At 39.8% G+C, this 17,916-nt stretch overlaps 1 protein-coding gene across 5 annotated transcripts in view; it reads right to left on the reverse strand.

Moving 5' to 3' along the window:
- b3gat1a (beta-1,3-glucuronyltransferase 1 (glucuronosyltransferase P) a) overlaps window positions 1-17,916 on the reverse strand; it is an 89,023-nt gene that overhangs the window by 36,489 nt on the left and 34,618 nt on the right. The gene's annotated exons all lie outside the window — the stretch shown is intronic.

The raw sequence follows: 17,916 nt of genomic DNA on the forward strand, positions 1-17,916 counted from the left end.
TCACACCTGTCATGGAGGGAGCTTCTTAAAAATGTGATCCTCTCTGCATGAAACAAGTCTGTAGGAACTGATGCTACTGTACCAGTGCTATGGCTTCTTCTGTAAGGAAGATGTTATGCTATGCTATGTTGCTGATTACAGTTTTCCATTTTAATTTCAAATGAATTGGGACTGAGTGCACTGGTAATAACAAATGCAGTAGTGAGTGTTCAGAAAATTTGTAAAGGCTGATTAAGAGGTATACACCATCAGCCTGAATTCAACCAGATTTTCTCCCCAGTTAGCCAGTCACTGTAAACGCTTTTCTTGTACAGAAATTAACTAGAGACTGTAGCAGCAAGTGCTGTTTCTCATGCTTGATTTAGATAAGCATGGCTGTTTTATATTCTGGAAAACTTGAATAACCCATTAGCTGCGAGCATTGGCCCTGATTGATGGCTCCAGTCCATGTGTGGATTGGGCTGCCTCAGCAGCAGTGGTAAAAGATTTAAGAGCGCCAACCTTCAGGCAGGTTCTTCTCTGCTGATAACTATGGGGGATAGCCTAACGCATGCTGCCCTTAACTTATCCTGACTAATTTATAGTCTGGCTCGCTCAGGGCACATTTCCAATGCTGGACTTGAGAGCACGCTGCAGCCTCTCATAGCTGGCTGAGCAGACTAAAGGAGCTCCGCCAGGACTCCAGAGGCTGCCACTGAGACCTGCGCCTGCCATTCTGGGCCAGTACAGCTTGGCTCTGATCAGAATGAAGTCAAAGGGAGTCATCTTAGGGAGAACACAGGGAGCGACAGGAGTAATAACAGCTCTGCCTGATAATTTAACTTAATACACGGGACTGTTCCTGAGTATTAGTCAGGAAAAAACAATTGTAGTTGTTGTGAACTAAAGCACATATTGTCTACAATTTCATATAATCCAATTGCTAATGCATAGATCCTGTGTAATAACCCACAGTTTGTTTGTTTTCTCGATAAAATTCCACGAGAATATAGTTTTTTTGCCTGTCAAATGATGAACACAATCAGCTCCGTGTTAAAAACAAAAAGGTGCAGGAACCTCAGTATTAACACATCCTATTATGCCTGTTTAAGAAGAAGAGTAATTTTCCTTCCTGTGCAGACCGAACAGTTTCTTGCTTAAGAGCGTATTTCTGAAGAAATATCTTAAAACTGGTTCAAGAAGAGTCACAAAACTCCCTGTAAAGATGCTGACTGTTAAGCTAACTAGTTATTGGGATGTATTCTTATTAGAGTTGACATGATACTAGAATTTCAGATTTAATACCAATACCCGGGAAAATACTTGATACTATTTTCAGTACCATTTCAGAAAATTTTGACCCATCCTGCAATAACATAAATAATGATTAAGAAGTCATAGCTTGAGATGTTAGTTTTCAACTAATTTTCTTCATTTATAACTTACAGTTAACAAATGAAATATTTTAGATTAAGTAATAGTTTTATTATACATTTTTTTTACAAATTATTTAGATAATTTTATTACAGATTGATAAGTCAAACTACATTTACGTACTCACTAACAAACAAAGGGTACAGCAAACAACACAATACCTAATTGATCTAAATAATTTAATTATTGTAGAAGGAGAGCATTATGGAAAAGTTAAAAATGAACTTTGGATAAAGCGTGGTATTAGTTACGCTGAAATAAAGGAGATACAAAACACAAGGCACCCACCAGAGATGGTTACAAGTAACGTGTTACTGTAATCAGATTACTTTTTTCAATTGACGAGTAAGGAAGGATTACTATTACAAAAAAGTAATTAGATTACTGTTAATTTCCCGTAAGCACGCTGCGTTACTGCGTTACTAAACTGTGGTTTTGTTTGTGAGTGTCTCATGACAATTACATGTTTTTAAAAAGTAACTAAGCAATAAAGTAACTAAATACTTTTGAAAATAAGTCAACAGTAAAGTAATGAGATTACTTTCTTGGAGTAGTAATCAGTAATTAGTAACTAATTACTATTTTCAAGTAACTTGACCAACACTTGCAATGACTGTGTAAGATTGAACGGGCCCTGCCTGCATTTTAAAGCTGACCTTACAGGTAGCTACAATTAAACAATAAATTTAATACATTAATAAATAACATTTAATAAATTATCTTAAATGTAGAAAAATTCAAGTTTATCATCTTGTCTACATTTGTCTGCAGGCTCTCTCTCTTCCACTGTTCACTGCTCTGCCTCAGTCTCTAGCTCTTCACTTCTTTAGCTCTGCTGGTCCGGCCTGAAACTGTCTGATTAATCACTCTTTATTTGCTCAGATTATTTCTCCAAACTCTGGATTTTCTGTTCATCTTTTATCTAACTTTAGTCTGCTAGCTGCTATGTTAATGATAACAGGTGGGTAATGTAGCTAACAGATTATTGCTAATGGATAAAAGGCTAATGTAAATGTGTGTGAAGGCCAGTTTAACATTTATGATAACTGTTTAATACCTTAATGTTTATAAAACGGGAGCTTTACTGACCTCTTTAAATTCCTCCAAAAGTGTTGTTCAGTGTTATGAATGTTAACTACCTAAACTGTTAGAGAGAAATGGAGCTGTGTCCCTGTCTGTCTGCAGTGGTGCTGATGTTGATACTATTGCAATTGAGGATCTAATTCAGTATTAATTTTAGGAACACAAAAAACAAATTTGCCAAAAAGGATTCCCCTTAAAAGTGAGTTTGAAGTACTTCAAATAAATAACCGGGAACTTGAACAGTGATGATCTATGGGGTCATCACAGTTTAACATCATTTATTGTGATTTATTGTACAAGAAAAGAAATGTTCTACTCATGGCTACCAAAGATAATTTCTTATGCTTATAGATTTGGTAAACCTGGTTGGAAAATGTTACTGGGCCTTTGTGTGCCGTCAGCGTGACAACATCAATCATGAAGCCGGATTTTGTTGGCAGTAAATCAGTACATTGCACCCTTTGGAGTTTCAGGAATGATTCATGAGTTACCAACAATAACAGAGACAGCACAGCAATTATCTAATTAAAAAGTGGTTTTGCTGTACAGGGCACAAGGCATTGATTTTAATTGCATGTGATAAGTCTAACACAGTCAACGGGCTTTCTGTGTCTCAGCATAAGGTCAAAGGTTGACAGAAGGAGCTCCCAGATTCATTAGCTAATTAAAGCTGGTTTCCTAAGTGGGAGTTTTAGGTGTTGAGCTCTCTGCAGCACCTTCTTACTCTAAGACTTCAGCACGAGAAGCCTGCTGAGCTCCGAGTTCCTTAATGAGGGCTAGACCATAGATTTCTCTGATGGAAGGTTCCCCAGCGTCAAAATCGCCCAATTATATGCGCCTGTGGGGGGAAAATATATGAAATTATTAAGCTGATCATCGTTAATTAAACCTGAGGGAATTTGATCCAGTGCAGGGACTGTAGCTGAAAGTTGTTTGGACTCAAAGATAATTGGTGTATATAGTGAAGAGAATTTAAGAGGCAGGTGAAGAACTGCATGTGAAAAAGTCTCGCTAACCGCTTGTTTGACATCACAATGAATCCCTGTTGGCGAGAAGTAGTTTTTGTTTTTCTGGATGAGCCACTAAGAAGAAAAACTCAGATTTAAGGGGTAAGAACAACAGCAAGTTAAAAAAAAGATATAGACCAACAGACCTTAGCTATGAGGCTTGGAGATAACTGGGTGATTTCTAAGGTGTCCTGTGCAGAGGTGCATGAGGCAGATGTGCTGCAGGGTGATGTGCATACTCAGCAAAACCTTCCTGTGGTTAAGCAGACGTTTTAGAGCCATGTCGACTGTAGAGGCTTGCCACATATCAATTACAGTATATTATGTCCATCTCGTTTTTTTTCTCCAGAGTACATAATTAATCAGAGAATCAGTGCATGTGATTTCCCTTTGACATGCTGTCATTAGCTTTGAACCTGCCAGTGAAACACAGCCCCCCAGGAGACTGCTAATTAGTGGAGATGCATTCAGTAACCCTGGTAATGAGTACATACATCATTATCACCATTATTTCTCATAGTTACTGCACATGAATCAATCCAATTGTTATTTGCTTTACGCATTGCATTTAATGAATGCAGTGATCTCCTAACAGTCACAGATGATGTACTTGCAGACTTACTGATCTAAAAAAAAAGTTAAAATGATATATAAAAATTGACTAATATGAAATTGTAGTTTTAACGCAGTTCAGCATGATTATTTTCAAACCTACATTAGAAACAGTGTAGCATGTGTACTCACCTTTCACACAAGTCTCTTGAATACCAGTAGAAAAACATTGGCATTTAAAGATGTGCAGTAAAATGTCAAATAAGTAATGACACTGAATGCATGCATAGAAAAGTAACAGGTCAAGTAAGGCTTCCAGCTTAATAGTCTTCATCTTAATAAAAGAAAAGCAAGGCACCTTTGACATTTCAACTCAAGCCTGCATAATCTGCTGGCCTCTTAAATGATCGGTTATGTCTTATTTTTATTATTTGTCCTTCCACTCGTCTTCGATTCAGCTATGCGGCAGCATTTAAAAGAGAACTTTGGGCACAGAAAGATGACACCGTCGTCACAGTGTTGACACACCGACTGTGTGTCTGCTGATGCTACATTATAGAGGTGTCACTGACTCAACAGAGAAATGACTTTGCAGCGATAAACAGAAAGGTGGTGACTGACAAGATGTCGCCACTGACAACGCCATCACCAAATCCAAAGGCAATTTTCAGTTTAATGAATGCTGTTTGCAAGCATCTGGGAAGAAACCAGACATGCTCTGACCCTAAAACACAAAAGTTCCAGGCTATAATGTAGCTATTTCTCAAGAGTTTTTCTCGGCTATTAATCCCTACTACCACCTTGCTGACATGTATCTTTAAGCCAAGGACTCCTGTTCAGTGCAGGATATTATGTAAAGTGGTGCAATAAACATGTTACTAAAAAAAAAAAAGCAAAACACACACACTTAAATTCTACTTGCCAAATGTTTAAATCCATCACATGGTAAAACAATTTTAGGCATCATGCAGTGACACAGAACCAATTCTTTCTGATAAAAGTCAGAAAATATGGGACTTTTACTTCACGAGGATCTTCGTGATTGTCCTCAGAAGGACAATAATCAAATTCTTGTCCAGGTAGAGTCTACAGCTTTTATTGCCATTCAGAAGATCTACGAGTTGGTGCGCATCAGAACAAAATGTCTGCTCCTTTACTCGTCATAGGACTGTACAATATGAATAAATTAATACATTAATCTAAAGGTATGAAATATAAAAGAATCTAGGATATATAAATGAAATTTTTCTATATATTATTAGTAGTAAGGCAAGATGTACAGGATCTTAGGAAATAAATAAATGGCAAAGCAGTAACCAGAGTATTCGGTTCTTAATTGATGACGTATGAACCCTGGGTCCAAACTACTCTTCGTTTATTAAGGCTTTTTTTAAAAACGTTTTAATGGTTTGTATCTTGTTCTATTTATTCTAAAAAAAACGGCAGTGATCACTGTCGGCCTCTCTCGGTTTTTATTACCATTATTCCTCAGCAGCACATTTTAAAGCAGTTTTTTTTTTAAACCTTACGATGTAACTACAGCTCAGCCCATGCAGCAGTGTATTAATGACTAACCTCGTATTGTGGATGGATTATCTCGGTTGTTCTCCTGACTGAAGTTTGGTCCGTTTACAGCATCCTGCCATGCGATTGCATTTGTCCCTAACCATCAGGAACCCTCGCGTTAACTTTTATCGAGTGGAAAAAAAGTTAGCGTTCATGCCCCAGCTGCTGTTGAGTTTTCTGTTCTCATTTATGTCGGAAGTGATAGCAGAGCTGTACGTTTTAATTTTTCAGAAATCCCTCAGTCACTAGTGAGCTAACTGTCTGCTAACTATAAACTAAATCATGTTTCTCATAGATGGCTGAATGTTAAAATTCATTGTTACACCTGGTAGAGCAGCCACACTGATCACTTTATTATAGATGAAAGAATTTAGACCGTTTTTAACTCTCAGTGATGCTGCAGTGCTGTGGCGTGTCCAGCGGGGTGGCCTGGGGGGGCACAGGCCACCCCCCCAACCAGACTGGCCACCCCAGGTGCCACCCCGAAGCCAAAACAATAAAATCCAATGAAATATCAAATGTACGATTTTGTTTTCACAGTGAAGCTCAGATATCCGAGTGTAAGTGAATGCAGCATCGGCTTCTGCGCTATGAGCATCATGTTAGCAAAGGTAGGAGAGCCAAGCACGAACGACAGCACTACAGAAAACAGTTTTTCGGCGAAAGATTAACAGTTTAACATAGCTGGACTGGCCATCGAGCATGGCGGAGCTTCCACGGCGGCTAGCAGGTGGATGAGGGAAGGGTAGGCAGGAGGAGGAGAGATCCGAGGCAGCCGCCAGTCCGAGTGTCAGGTGAACTGAACTTCAGGTAAGAAGTTATGACCTGCAGTCTATCCGGGTCAGATATAAACCAAGTTTAAGTGGAGTTTATTTTCGTTGTGCTGACTTTTTACAGTCAGTTACAATAACTCTTACTGCGTGCTAGCTAGCATGATGAAGTTTCTATACAGCTGGGTGGGTGCTGTGATGTTACTGATGGTGAACTTTATTTTATTCATAAGGTTAGTTAGTAGAGTTGCCAACAGCTCCTTAAAAATGGAATCGTCCCTCATTCAGAGACAATATTACAGGTTTTGTATTGAGCTGAGAAGAGACGCAGTTTGTCCCGTACTTCAGCTAGAATGAAAAAGACACAAAGCTGGAGTTATTCTGTGTCTTTACTGCACAGCTGCCTCCTTTTCTCTCATTCTCCCCCCTCCCTCTCCTGTTGCTACTTCAATCATGAAACTGATCAATGATCAGCTGATCGGCTTTTCTCTCTTGTTTGTTTATCACCCACTTTGCGCCAGAAAGAGGAAACCAGCAGATGTTGCGCTAAACAACAGCAGCACCTTTAAGCTTGATCAGCTGTTGTTAGAATTTATTTAATATTACTTTCTAGTATCAGCTGATGTTTGCTGGAGCCACAGCTGTAAAAGCTGCTGGTCATGATGTCGGTTTGGATATGTGGTGAGAGGGAAACATGAAGATGAAACCAGGAGATGTCCTTACTGAATCATCAGAGCTGAACAGGTGATGGAGAAACAGGTTTACCTTTTAGGTCACATGAATGAGTTGAAGGGAAGTTATGAACTGTTTCTGAGAGACAAATAACACCAGGATCCTTTTCTACGTAGCTGACAGCTGGTAACTGTGCAGGGGTGGGTCTAGCAAAGTGTTGCCAGGGGGCCAGGAAGGGCATTAACAGGGAAAGGGGGGGACAAGGAAATACTTTTCTTTCTTATTCTCATTTAAAATATCTAGCTTTTATTAAATAATTATCTGAATCTTGCGGACAAAGTTTTTATCTGACGTAAAATTTATAGAAATCATACATAAACCAACAAGACAGTGTACATCACTGTCACAACAGCGTTTGTTTTCATTCAAAGGCTTTATGGCTTTAATACCTGGTGGGCCGGTCTGTAGTCAAAATGCCCAATTTTTCGTTCCAGTCCAGCCTGCAGGTTAATACTGGCAGTGTCACCATGCCAGCTGACTGTATTTCATCATCAGCCAGTGTTGTTCTTTATACATCAGTATTACCAAAGTTTACCATAAGGCAGCATAGAAAGTATTTACTTGCTTTCAGGTTTCATTCAAATGTTAGTCTTTTCATTTGTTTCCCCACTTTTTTCCTGTTTCAAAATCAAACACCAGTTTGTGAGAAGATTATCTTCTTTTTTTAATAGGCAGATAAAGTTTTGCATTGGCTAATTTGGCAATTATATGTTAAAAATGTTTGTATTTTAATATTCAAAAATGTTTTTGCCCAAAACATATGTGCCCTATATGTCAGTAAAAATACTATGCAAATATTGCTGTCCTTGAATGCTGACTAAACACTGACAAAGCACTGATTGTATCTCTTGTACTTCATCAGCGCAGTATCTAAAAACTTTGCACCGTAGTGGTTAAAACCTCATTCTAATAAGAGTCAAAAGCAAATTCAGTTATTAGGTTTACAGGGTTATTGAATGATGGTTAACGGTTGGTAGATTTTTTTTTTTAACATTATCTGCCAATTACATCTGCCACCCTTCTCCAAATCTGTGCCCCTACCTGGCCCCCCCAACAAAAATTTTCTAGACACGCCACTGCTGCAGTGTTTGTTTAAATTTGGGACCTGAAGCGGAGTTTGGACCCGGAAATGGCTAATGATGGCAGACATAAAGACCAGATTACTTTGTTTCATCATAGTCATTGAAGAAAACGTACTATATTGCTTCTTTTTAAATTTTTATCTGTAATTAAAGTAATCTGAACAGGTTTTCTGCTCTTGTGAGCAGGATCACATAAAGTATACTGTTTCTTCATCTATGAGGTTTTACAGGTTACAACAACTAATGACTGATTTACCGATGATTAAGACTTCTGCATAGAGTCTTTGTAGAGTCTGCGATGTAATCTATGCAAGTGGCCGACACACAGCATTGAATGCAATTTTTCCCTCCCTCCTCACCCTTTAAAAAAAAATCTTCTTATTCAGAGGCAAACACATTTGTACCTTCAACTTTTTCCACGTCTTTATCCATTCCCTTGTATCCGTTTCAGTAGTTTCAGCAATCTCCATCTAGGAATTTGTTGAGATCTTTGAATCCTTATATTGCAGTTATAGTTGCTATTAATAATATTGTTGGATGATTATTATTCTTGCACTTATCCTGTTTAAAACTGTGGCCAAAATGTATGCAGAAATGCATAAAAGGAATCGGGATATTGAAGGCCAGTCACAATAGTTGGGGGCTACATCACTGCGATCTGTAGTTAAATGTGAAGGTAAACGTTAATTTACAGTGCTTGCTATGATGTACTTATGGCATAGATTTACCACAAAAGTATAAGTCATTATTGAAATATCTTAAGAATTAAAATAATGGGTTGTTCTAAAGAGCTCAATTAATTTGAATGTGGTGCCCTAAAAGGATGGCACTGATGCAACAGTCAATTCATGAAATTTCTTCTCTTTAAGATATTCTATGATCAGTAAGTGGTATTATTCTAAAGTGGAACCACAGCAACTTAGCCACAAAACGGCAGACCACATAAAGTTATCAAGTGGGGTCGCCAATCGCAGAGGAAGAGTGTGAAAGTTGCTAACACTGTGCAGCGCTCCAAACCTCCTCTGTCAGCTTCAGCTTCATGGCATGGGTTTCCATGGCTGAGCAGGTTCTAAAGGTGTACTGTGTGGGTGGCCCAGCATGTGTTAGTACTGACAGTAGAAGTTGAAAAAAGGGGATTTTTTCTGGAAAGATGCCTATTCACTTTAAGCTAGGTGAGAAAAAAAGTGAAAAAGAGCACCTAAAACTCTGATCTCAGCAAAGAGGCCAGAAACAATTCACCACAGGGCTTCAACTTCTTGCTTTTCACTTCAGTCTAAAAGTCTCAGTTTAAAAAAAGACACAGTGCTAATTAGAGTGTTGGTAGATGGATTTTGCTACCTTCACACAGAGGTAAGCTAGCAGTTCCCCCTTGTTTACTATGTCTGTGCTAAGCTAATTGGTTGCTTGGTGTGGCCTTGTATTTAGCAGACAGACGTGACAGTAGAGTCAGTCTTCTCCTCCAACCATACATTTCTCAAAACAGCAAACTACCCATTTAAACTGCTATTTGTAAACGCTGCTATTATAAATCAAGCAGATTTCCCAATTTTTACACAAAGCTTCTCAAACTGGAGCTGTAGCATGTATATCTTTGCAGCAGCCATTGATTTCTTTTGAGTTTTGACACATGAGAGGTGAGTCATTTCTGCAGTGCCCAGCGTCGTGCCCGTAGCGACACAGAAACTTACACGCTAACGCAGTTACACACATAGCCTGTATGATCACACAGCCAGCATGAATTTTTTCCTCCTAATGGTGATCAATGGCCTGTAGGATGAAGGAAACCCTACTGTATCTGTCACCGGACTAAACCACAGGACTGCGAAGAGGCGGAGGCTGAAGAATAGCTGAGGTCAGTCTGCCCAGTATCTACTGCATAATGAGCCCCCGTGGGGCTGCCATATTATATGTGGAAATGGTTCCAATTAGGCCATCCAGCTGTAAAGCCTCCAGGATGAGAGGGCTGGACAATAACAAAGTTGGAGGGGATGATATGGATGGGACTGGAGTACAATCAGGTGTTACCTAAGCTGTATTCAGTCACTGTGAGCATGCATTTTACTGCAGATTAAACGAATCAGGGCCTGGATTTTTTTCTCTCCACACCAAATCATTCTAGGTTAAAGACCTATAAATCCACACTATAAAGTAATGCTAAAGGCCAGTAATATTATTACTGTCACAGTTTTAAAATAAGAACCATAAGCAGATTAGATATTATCATGACTTTGATGAATGTATCTGCTAAATTTTGACTGACCTCTAAAGCCCTCTGACCTTTAAAAAAGGATTTCTGCTTGGGTGGATTGAGCCTAACCATTAAGCAGGTGGAAAGCTCGCCCGCTTAACACAATCAATCATCTCTCTGTAATCATACAATAATGTCAAATGTTTACATGAATTATGTGCTTCTTCATAGTTGTCACTGTTCTTTTGAAAGATTTTCCATTTCAGTGAACTATGGAGGACGCTTTCATTTTCTGACTGTGTAAGCTCTCATTATTTTCCTGCATAGTTTCATTGCCACTCCTCACACGTTATCAGTCTTTGTCACAAAATGTCTTAACATTCATTTGCTTGCAGGGAAGAAAATGGGATAATCATTCTAGGAATAAACCAGTGTTTGAACAAAAAGTATCACACTCTCTTTGGAGAATGTGAAGGGCGGTGCGTTAATGTGATTCTGAGTGGCTGGCGTGCTCTCCTCGCCTCTCTCGTGCTGTGTCATGAGCAGTGTATGTGCCAGCAAGAGAAGAAATGACCCTTTCTCCCTGTAGTGGTGTTGCATTGTCAAATAACTTCTGATTGAACATTGGAGAGGATTGTTTTTTCCATCGGTTCACTATTGATTAGCCTCTTTTTCCAAAATCTATGTTTATAGATTTCCTTGCAGATCTTGGCCCAAGCAGAACTGAAAATTTAAAACACATGCAGCACAGCCTAATAATAATAATGATAATAATCCTATATGAGAAGGTAGCTTCACACACTTTTCTCAAATTGCTTTTGTTCAGCGTGTGTGTGTTTGTCTATAACTTAAACACTCCACGAACTACCGCGTGTTTGTTTTGTCATGCTCGGCGAGCTCAGAACATTTAAATGTCGCCGTTCATTATCAACCTCGCTGCCTTGAATGCAACCGAGTACAGCTATTAATCATCATATCCATTCGTGTGTTTGCTCGCCTGTGCATCCACACACAATCTGCATCTCCTAAAATATGAATTTGTTGAAAGCTGAAAAAAATAGTGTAGGAATATTTTCAAAATAACAGCCATTTATCCCGAAAGGGGGGCAATCCCACTGCAGATGCAAAATGGCACAAGGGGGCTAGTTTTGGTCAGGTTTTCTGCAAATTCTGGGTGAATAAAGACTTTTCATGCTAAAAACACAGCTGGCCACAACATCAGTATGGCTCAGCTCTAACTTCAACAGAAAATGTTTGATTTCTTGGCAATACTATAAAGTACATATCTTATAATCTTGACATGTTGCAGTGCAGGAGCAGAAAGACACCGTGTCCTCTTAATGTGACAGTGTTCAGTACTCTTGGCTAACTCAACTGTCAGGACTGTGACAGTTAAAGCAAGACAACTAATAATAATGTCCTTTTTTCTGCAGATTTCCATCAGGTGCTGCACTTTCTCGCACCTCTTTCCCTTGCTTCTGCCTGTTCCAGAGCACCGTTTGAAAACTGCAAATTATGAGCCATACTTGCTTTTTTCATGCGGTGCCACACGAAAAGAGCAAACATGTCGCTGGTTGAAACGTTGCTCTTTGCGTTTCTGAAGCCATCTATTTAACAATCTGACAATTAAAGCAAGTATTAATACAACAGACTGATTGAAAATGTTGTGTAACTTCGTTTTATTTACCTTATTATTTAACAAGGGTTCTGACAGCCCTTGTTTTACTTTAACTTTGAAAAATCTATTTCTGAATGCAATTGGCTGCCCATTTGAAAATAACAGCTTACGCAGTTTAAACTGTTAGTGCCTTTTTTACTTCTGTAAATGAGCTTTCAGCAAGAGTAAGAATGAACTTTTACCAGCCAGTTTCAGTCTTTCACTGCACTAAACAGCACACATAGTGTCCATATGTTAAGCTTGAAAATTGAACAAAAAGGCTCTTTTGGAAGGGTTGTTTTGGGCTGTAAAGCTGCAGAGCGAGACGATGTTGCTGTATTCCTTTTTTGCCTCCCACCTGAGGCTGTTGCTCTATTAAGTTGTGGTAGCTGGGCTGGCCACTGGCTGCCTAATAACAGACCACACACTGATGTGGTCTGATGGGCTTTGGGGGTGATTTAAGTTCTTTAAAAGCCTTCGTGATCTCCAGGTTTGTCCAAGTGCGCAAGTCGATACATTTGTATTTGTGCCTGCCACAGATGGCCTCATGTTGTCTATACGTGTGTGGGTTTCATCAGACAGCTCAATACCAACTTTCACAATTCCCCAAGACCTCGCTGAGTCTTGAAGCAGGTCTAGTTATCTAATCTTGCAGGAGCTCGCTGTGTGCAGGTACCATACAGCGCTGCAGTCAGCTGGCTTTCTGGATATATCCCAAAATGCCGAGGAGACTGCTGTTATTTGGGTCATGTTGATCGAGGTGGAATGGAGTTATCCAAATGCTGAATTTTCATTGATCTGCTGCACCCATTTAGACCTGTTTTTCTGTGCAGAAAACATGTGTTTTTAATCACGATTTGGCATCCTGTCAGCAGGAATTGTGTATTTGTTACAATAATGCTATCTTATCTCTTATTCGACTGGTTTACGCGGAAAAACTAGGTTGGTGTGCACTGAATAATTCAGTGTTTAAGAGGGTAACAATAGGAGACATTTCTCATCACAACAATGAAATTGCAAGCGGTTGCATCATAGCACAACACTTCACTCCTTTTAACCTTACAACACGACATCATACACGTCTGAGGAATCTGCTCTGTATACATGTGCGTTACATTTTGCATCCCCATTAAGAACTGCTGCAAGCTGCTGTTGCACACAGCCCTTTCAGCATTTCGGAAAAGATCACATTTGAATATTTTTGCGCATATTTTATGCTTGCGTGTCGTAAAACAAGCCATTCATTACTCCTGAAGCCAGCAGTTAGTAGGTGGTGCAAAAGGTCTCTCTTAGTCTGAAAACCATGTAGAAATGACTAAAAAGCACAACAACTGATTCACAAAGCATTTTCATAGGAGATGCTTTTTCAACACATTTTTTTTTAGGTCAGTCATTTGTATGCTTGCTTGGTTTGTAAGAATTAGCACTACAAAAAAATGCCAGGGGCACAAATGTAATTGCAGAACAGGGTGGGGAATCCAAGTCAATATTGATGCATTTAAGGGCTTCCGAAAACCACCAAATATGTGTTATTATCTTTGAAGTGCCATTTCCCTTGCGTGTAAGTAATCACATACAATGATAGTGTGTCATGGCTGGAACTGCATCATTAATCTGAGAATGATTCAGCAGCTAATGCCCTAAATTGAAATGAGAGAAAACGCAGACCGCCGAATTTCTGCTTAGTGTCATTACAGAACAAAGCTTGTGCCACAAAGGGCAGAAGAAATGCTGCGAAAGACTTATAGTAGATTTAGAGCAACAATGATGAGCAAAGCCTTTGCTGTATTAAGGGTAACAAGCTCATCCTGCATCATCTTAGGCAGGAAATTCAAGGATTGCCTACTTTGCAGGCATAAGTAGAAAGTACAATGGGTGCTTTTTTTTCTCTTTTCTATATTTTAAAGGTGCATTCTCACTTAATAATTTATGTTCCAATTTCTTGGTCAACACACACACACACACAAAAAATTCGGTCTCTAACGTGTTTATCATCCAGGGCACAGGAGAGACACAGTATGCTAGAACAGAATAGCAAAAGCACTTACTGTTAATAACAATGCTTGGAGGTGGGATACACAAAAAGATTGCCTATTGTAAATATGTTGTGCAGCTTAGGGCCAGGATACACAGATACTGCTGTAGTCTACCTCAATGCAGGAAATTAGTCTGAATGCTGAAGCTGTGATAAAGACTGAGGCACATTAAGGCATGTGTTTTGCGCATGGTGTTACCTGTGATTGATGACTGAAGTGTTCATTACCCGAGTCCCTATACTCCACTATTACACAGTCTGACAGGCTCCATAAACACATGAACAGGTATGTGCTTATGCTGTAATTGTATAGCACAGGACTCCCGTGGAGCAGTAACATAAAGCATCATCAGCCTTACATCATACACCAATCAGGCACAACATTATGACCACCTGCCTAACATTGTGTTGGTCCTCCTTTTGCTGCGAGAACAGCCCTGACCCATAGAGACATAGACTCCACTAGACTTCTGAAGGTGTGCTGTGGTATCTGGCACCAAGATGTTAGCAAGTTTCGAGGTGAGGCCTCAATGGATTGGAATTGTTTGTCCACCACATCTCACAAATGCTCGATTGGATTGAGATCTGGGGTTATTTGGGGGCCAAATCAACACCTCAAACTCATCGTTGTGCTCGTCAAACCATTCCTGAACCATTTTTGCTTTATGGCAGAGTGCATTATCCTGCTGAAAGAGGCCACAGTCATCAGAGAATACTGGATGGCAGGACCCAAGCTTTCCCAACAGAACATTGTCCAAAGCATCACACTGCCTCTATCAGCTTGCCTTCTTCCCACAGTGCATCCTGATGCTCTGACCCGGCCATCACGACTTGGCCCTTGTCATCAAACTCACTCAAATCCTTACGCTTGCCCATTTTTCCTGCTTCTAACATCAACCTTGATTAGAAATGAAACGCAGACAAAAAAGAAAAATAATCTTTTTGTAGACTTAATTCAGTTTTATGTAATGCTATTTCATCCCTGCTTGTGTTTCACAGACTATTGGAGTTCATCTTTATGAATTAATGTTTAGTTTCAGAGTCGACTGAGTTGCTGATTGAGTCATTTATTCATCGTATGAAAGCAAAATGTGCATCGCAGTTATTTACAGTTGTCATTATTTTGGGTTTCTGTTTAGTTACTTCCTGATTTAATTTGAAATCACTCACTTGAGTTTCAGTAGTTTTACTTCTAATCTTGGTTTTGTTTCCCTGCTTTTTTTAAACGCCACCTGCCAGTTATGAATCACTCTCTCCAGATTGTCTTGTCATCCTTCACAGCCAAGCTTTCCTGTCGCTTTCAGAGCTATATTTTCCGTGTTTTCTTTTGTTTCTGATTTGCATTTGTTTATGGATCGTTGTTCAGACTCTGCCTGAGAGCCTGTGCGACCCCAAGCCAGTGGATTACAGATTTCGATTTTGGATTTTAACTCTGCCGCCCGTGTCCAGCATTCGGATCATCTGCCCAGTGAATCTGTTACAATAGTTAATGGTGCGGTCATAAAATGTCTTGTCTTGAGCTGAACACCACAGTAGTGGCTGTGACAGGGACAATATCAAAATCCCACTTTTGAAAAAAGATGGAAACTTCTTAGTTGCCTGACTAATATTTCTTTCTTCAGATACTAGTAGACTGTCATGTCTGAAAAAATAATGAGTGGCTGTTGCTTTGATGACATTTTACCTGAAAAGCATGTTTCATGTTGTAGCTGTTTTTATAAACCACTGGTGTGTGTGTATTTTTTTTTTATTACTGACCAGGCAAAGGAGAAGGATCCTCTGTATATTCAATATGTGCCCGGTGGCATGAGCTTCTCCAGGCTTACTGTCTCAACTCTCTCCTTTCTCTGTCAAACTCTATCATGAGCACACACATGCACACAATGTCATCTTCCTTCCCTTCTTCTTACTCTCCTGTCCTCCTCCAACTCCACCTCATCGCCCAACCCTGTCTCTCACAGGCAATTTCTCCCTGCCTCTTATTTATTAACTCTCTCCTCTTCTCCACCCCGTCTCTAGCCTCACTTCTTTCCCCTCCTTTCTTTCATATATCTCCCTTATGCTCTTTCTTCTTCTGTCTTTTTCTGACTGTCTTTTTCTTGTGGGTGGATGAGAAGCTGGGGAGGTGTGGGGGGTTGCACTGGGGTGTTTCTGTGTGCCGTCTGCAGATCTGGAGAGGACATCCTCTCAGTTTAATTCAAGTCAACCCCGGCCTCCTGGTGCTCCAAGACGCAGCATGTGTGACAGCTCTACAGAGACAGCCAGAAGGAAGAGACAAGTCTCATCTGCATATATGCATGTGTGTTTATGTGTGCGTGTTAGCCTGCTTAAGCTCATGCCTGTGTGTGAGAAGGAGGAGTGTGTTTGAGCCAAGCATCTTTCAGCAGTTCCCTGCAGATGGAAAGAGTTAATTTCACCCTGGCAGCAATCATGGCTGTCCATAAATCTATGATGAGAAGCTGCTATGTTGATTAGTCGGCGCTAATTAAAGGGGTTTGGAGTGCTATCTAAATTATTACACAACATATGCTATTTGCTCTAAGCTTGGTGGAGAGACTGTAAATAAAGCTATGATCATGAAGTGTTATAGTGTTGTGCCACTTTTCTTTTTTTTTTACATGTTAGAGGAGGAAGTTTGCCTTTAAGGAGACCGACAGTGGGAGTATTCTTTAAAAAGTCCAAGAAAGCAAACAAAGTAAGTTAAATCCTGTCGTTTAAACATGTAGGTTGTTGTGCTGAATATTGTAAGGCCTTGCTCTTAGAGTCTGTTAAATGCTTTTTGATGATCAGTCTCGGCACAGACCGTGCAGATATGTAAGTGCACTTGCAGACCTCTGCAATTACATCATTACAGCTGATGCATGGACCTGTATGTGCATTTGACACAGCTCCTTGTTTGTTGGTTTGGCTTTTTGGTCTGTTACCCTGGAGTCAGTCATTTTCTTTTCTTTTCTGCCTTCCTCCAAAACATTTACATTTAAGACAGAAGAATATCACATTTGGCTTTATACTCAAGAGCAGGCACATTTGGCATTTATCTGCATCCATGATCTCCATGTACTTGCGCAGATAACCTCACAGTATTCACGTCAGTGCTGATGAGCAATGAGAACCCCCTCATGGATGAGAGCTTGGCTTACACAATTATCTGCTAATTAATGGTTGTGGACAGTGTGCAGAGGAGATCCTGTGTGGATTCTGAGGCTAAATGCTGAAGTCGGTGTGCTTACACAACCCTGTTGCTGAATAAATGCAATGATTTTGTAATATAATGCAGTCTTGTTATGTGTGAAATTGTGTTGGAGAAATCCTGAGAGGTTTTCACTCATGTGGTATTACCACTTAGTAGACCCAGTCATGATATGCAGGACGATTCACTGCAAATTGGTGCTGATGAGAACAGAGGTGACCATACACATTTATGGAGCGTATTCCCCTTTAGTCACAAAAAAGGAGCAGCAAGATTTTCTCCTGTCTTTCTAATTCAGAAAAAAGGTTCCCAGACAGGCCTCGGAGCATCCACAAATGCAAATAGGAGATGCCTAATCATGGTGAGCTGCAGGGTCAGGTCAAGGTATCGCGCAGCTTATGAATCAAATAAGTTTCACAAATTTATTTATAAAGGTTTCTGAGGGGAACCTCATGAGAATCCAGTCAATAATTGTCGAGGAATTTCCGATTATGAAAAGTGAAGAGTTCACGAAAGTCAGCAGTGATCTAAACTAAGAATGTCTCTGCAGAAGTTTGTGGAAGACCATCATGCTAAGGTACAAAACCTCAGAAAACCCAGGACACGTTTAAGTTTTTTGGAAATGTTTTTGCTATGTCAAC

Source organism: Oreochromis niloticus, linkage group LG14 (assembly GCF_001858045.2).
Source record: "Oreochromis niloticus isolate F11D_XX linkage group LG14, O_niloticus_UMD_NMBU, whole genome shotgun sequence".
Lineage (NCBI taxonomy): Eukaryota > Metazoa > Chordata > Actinopteri > Cichliformes > Cichlidae > Oreochromis > Oreochromis niloticus.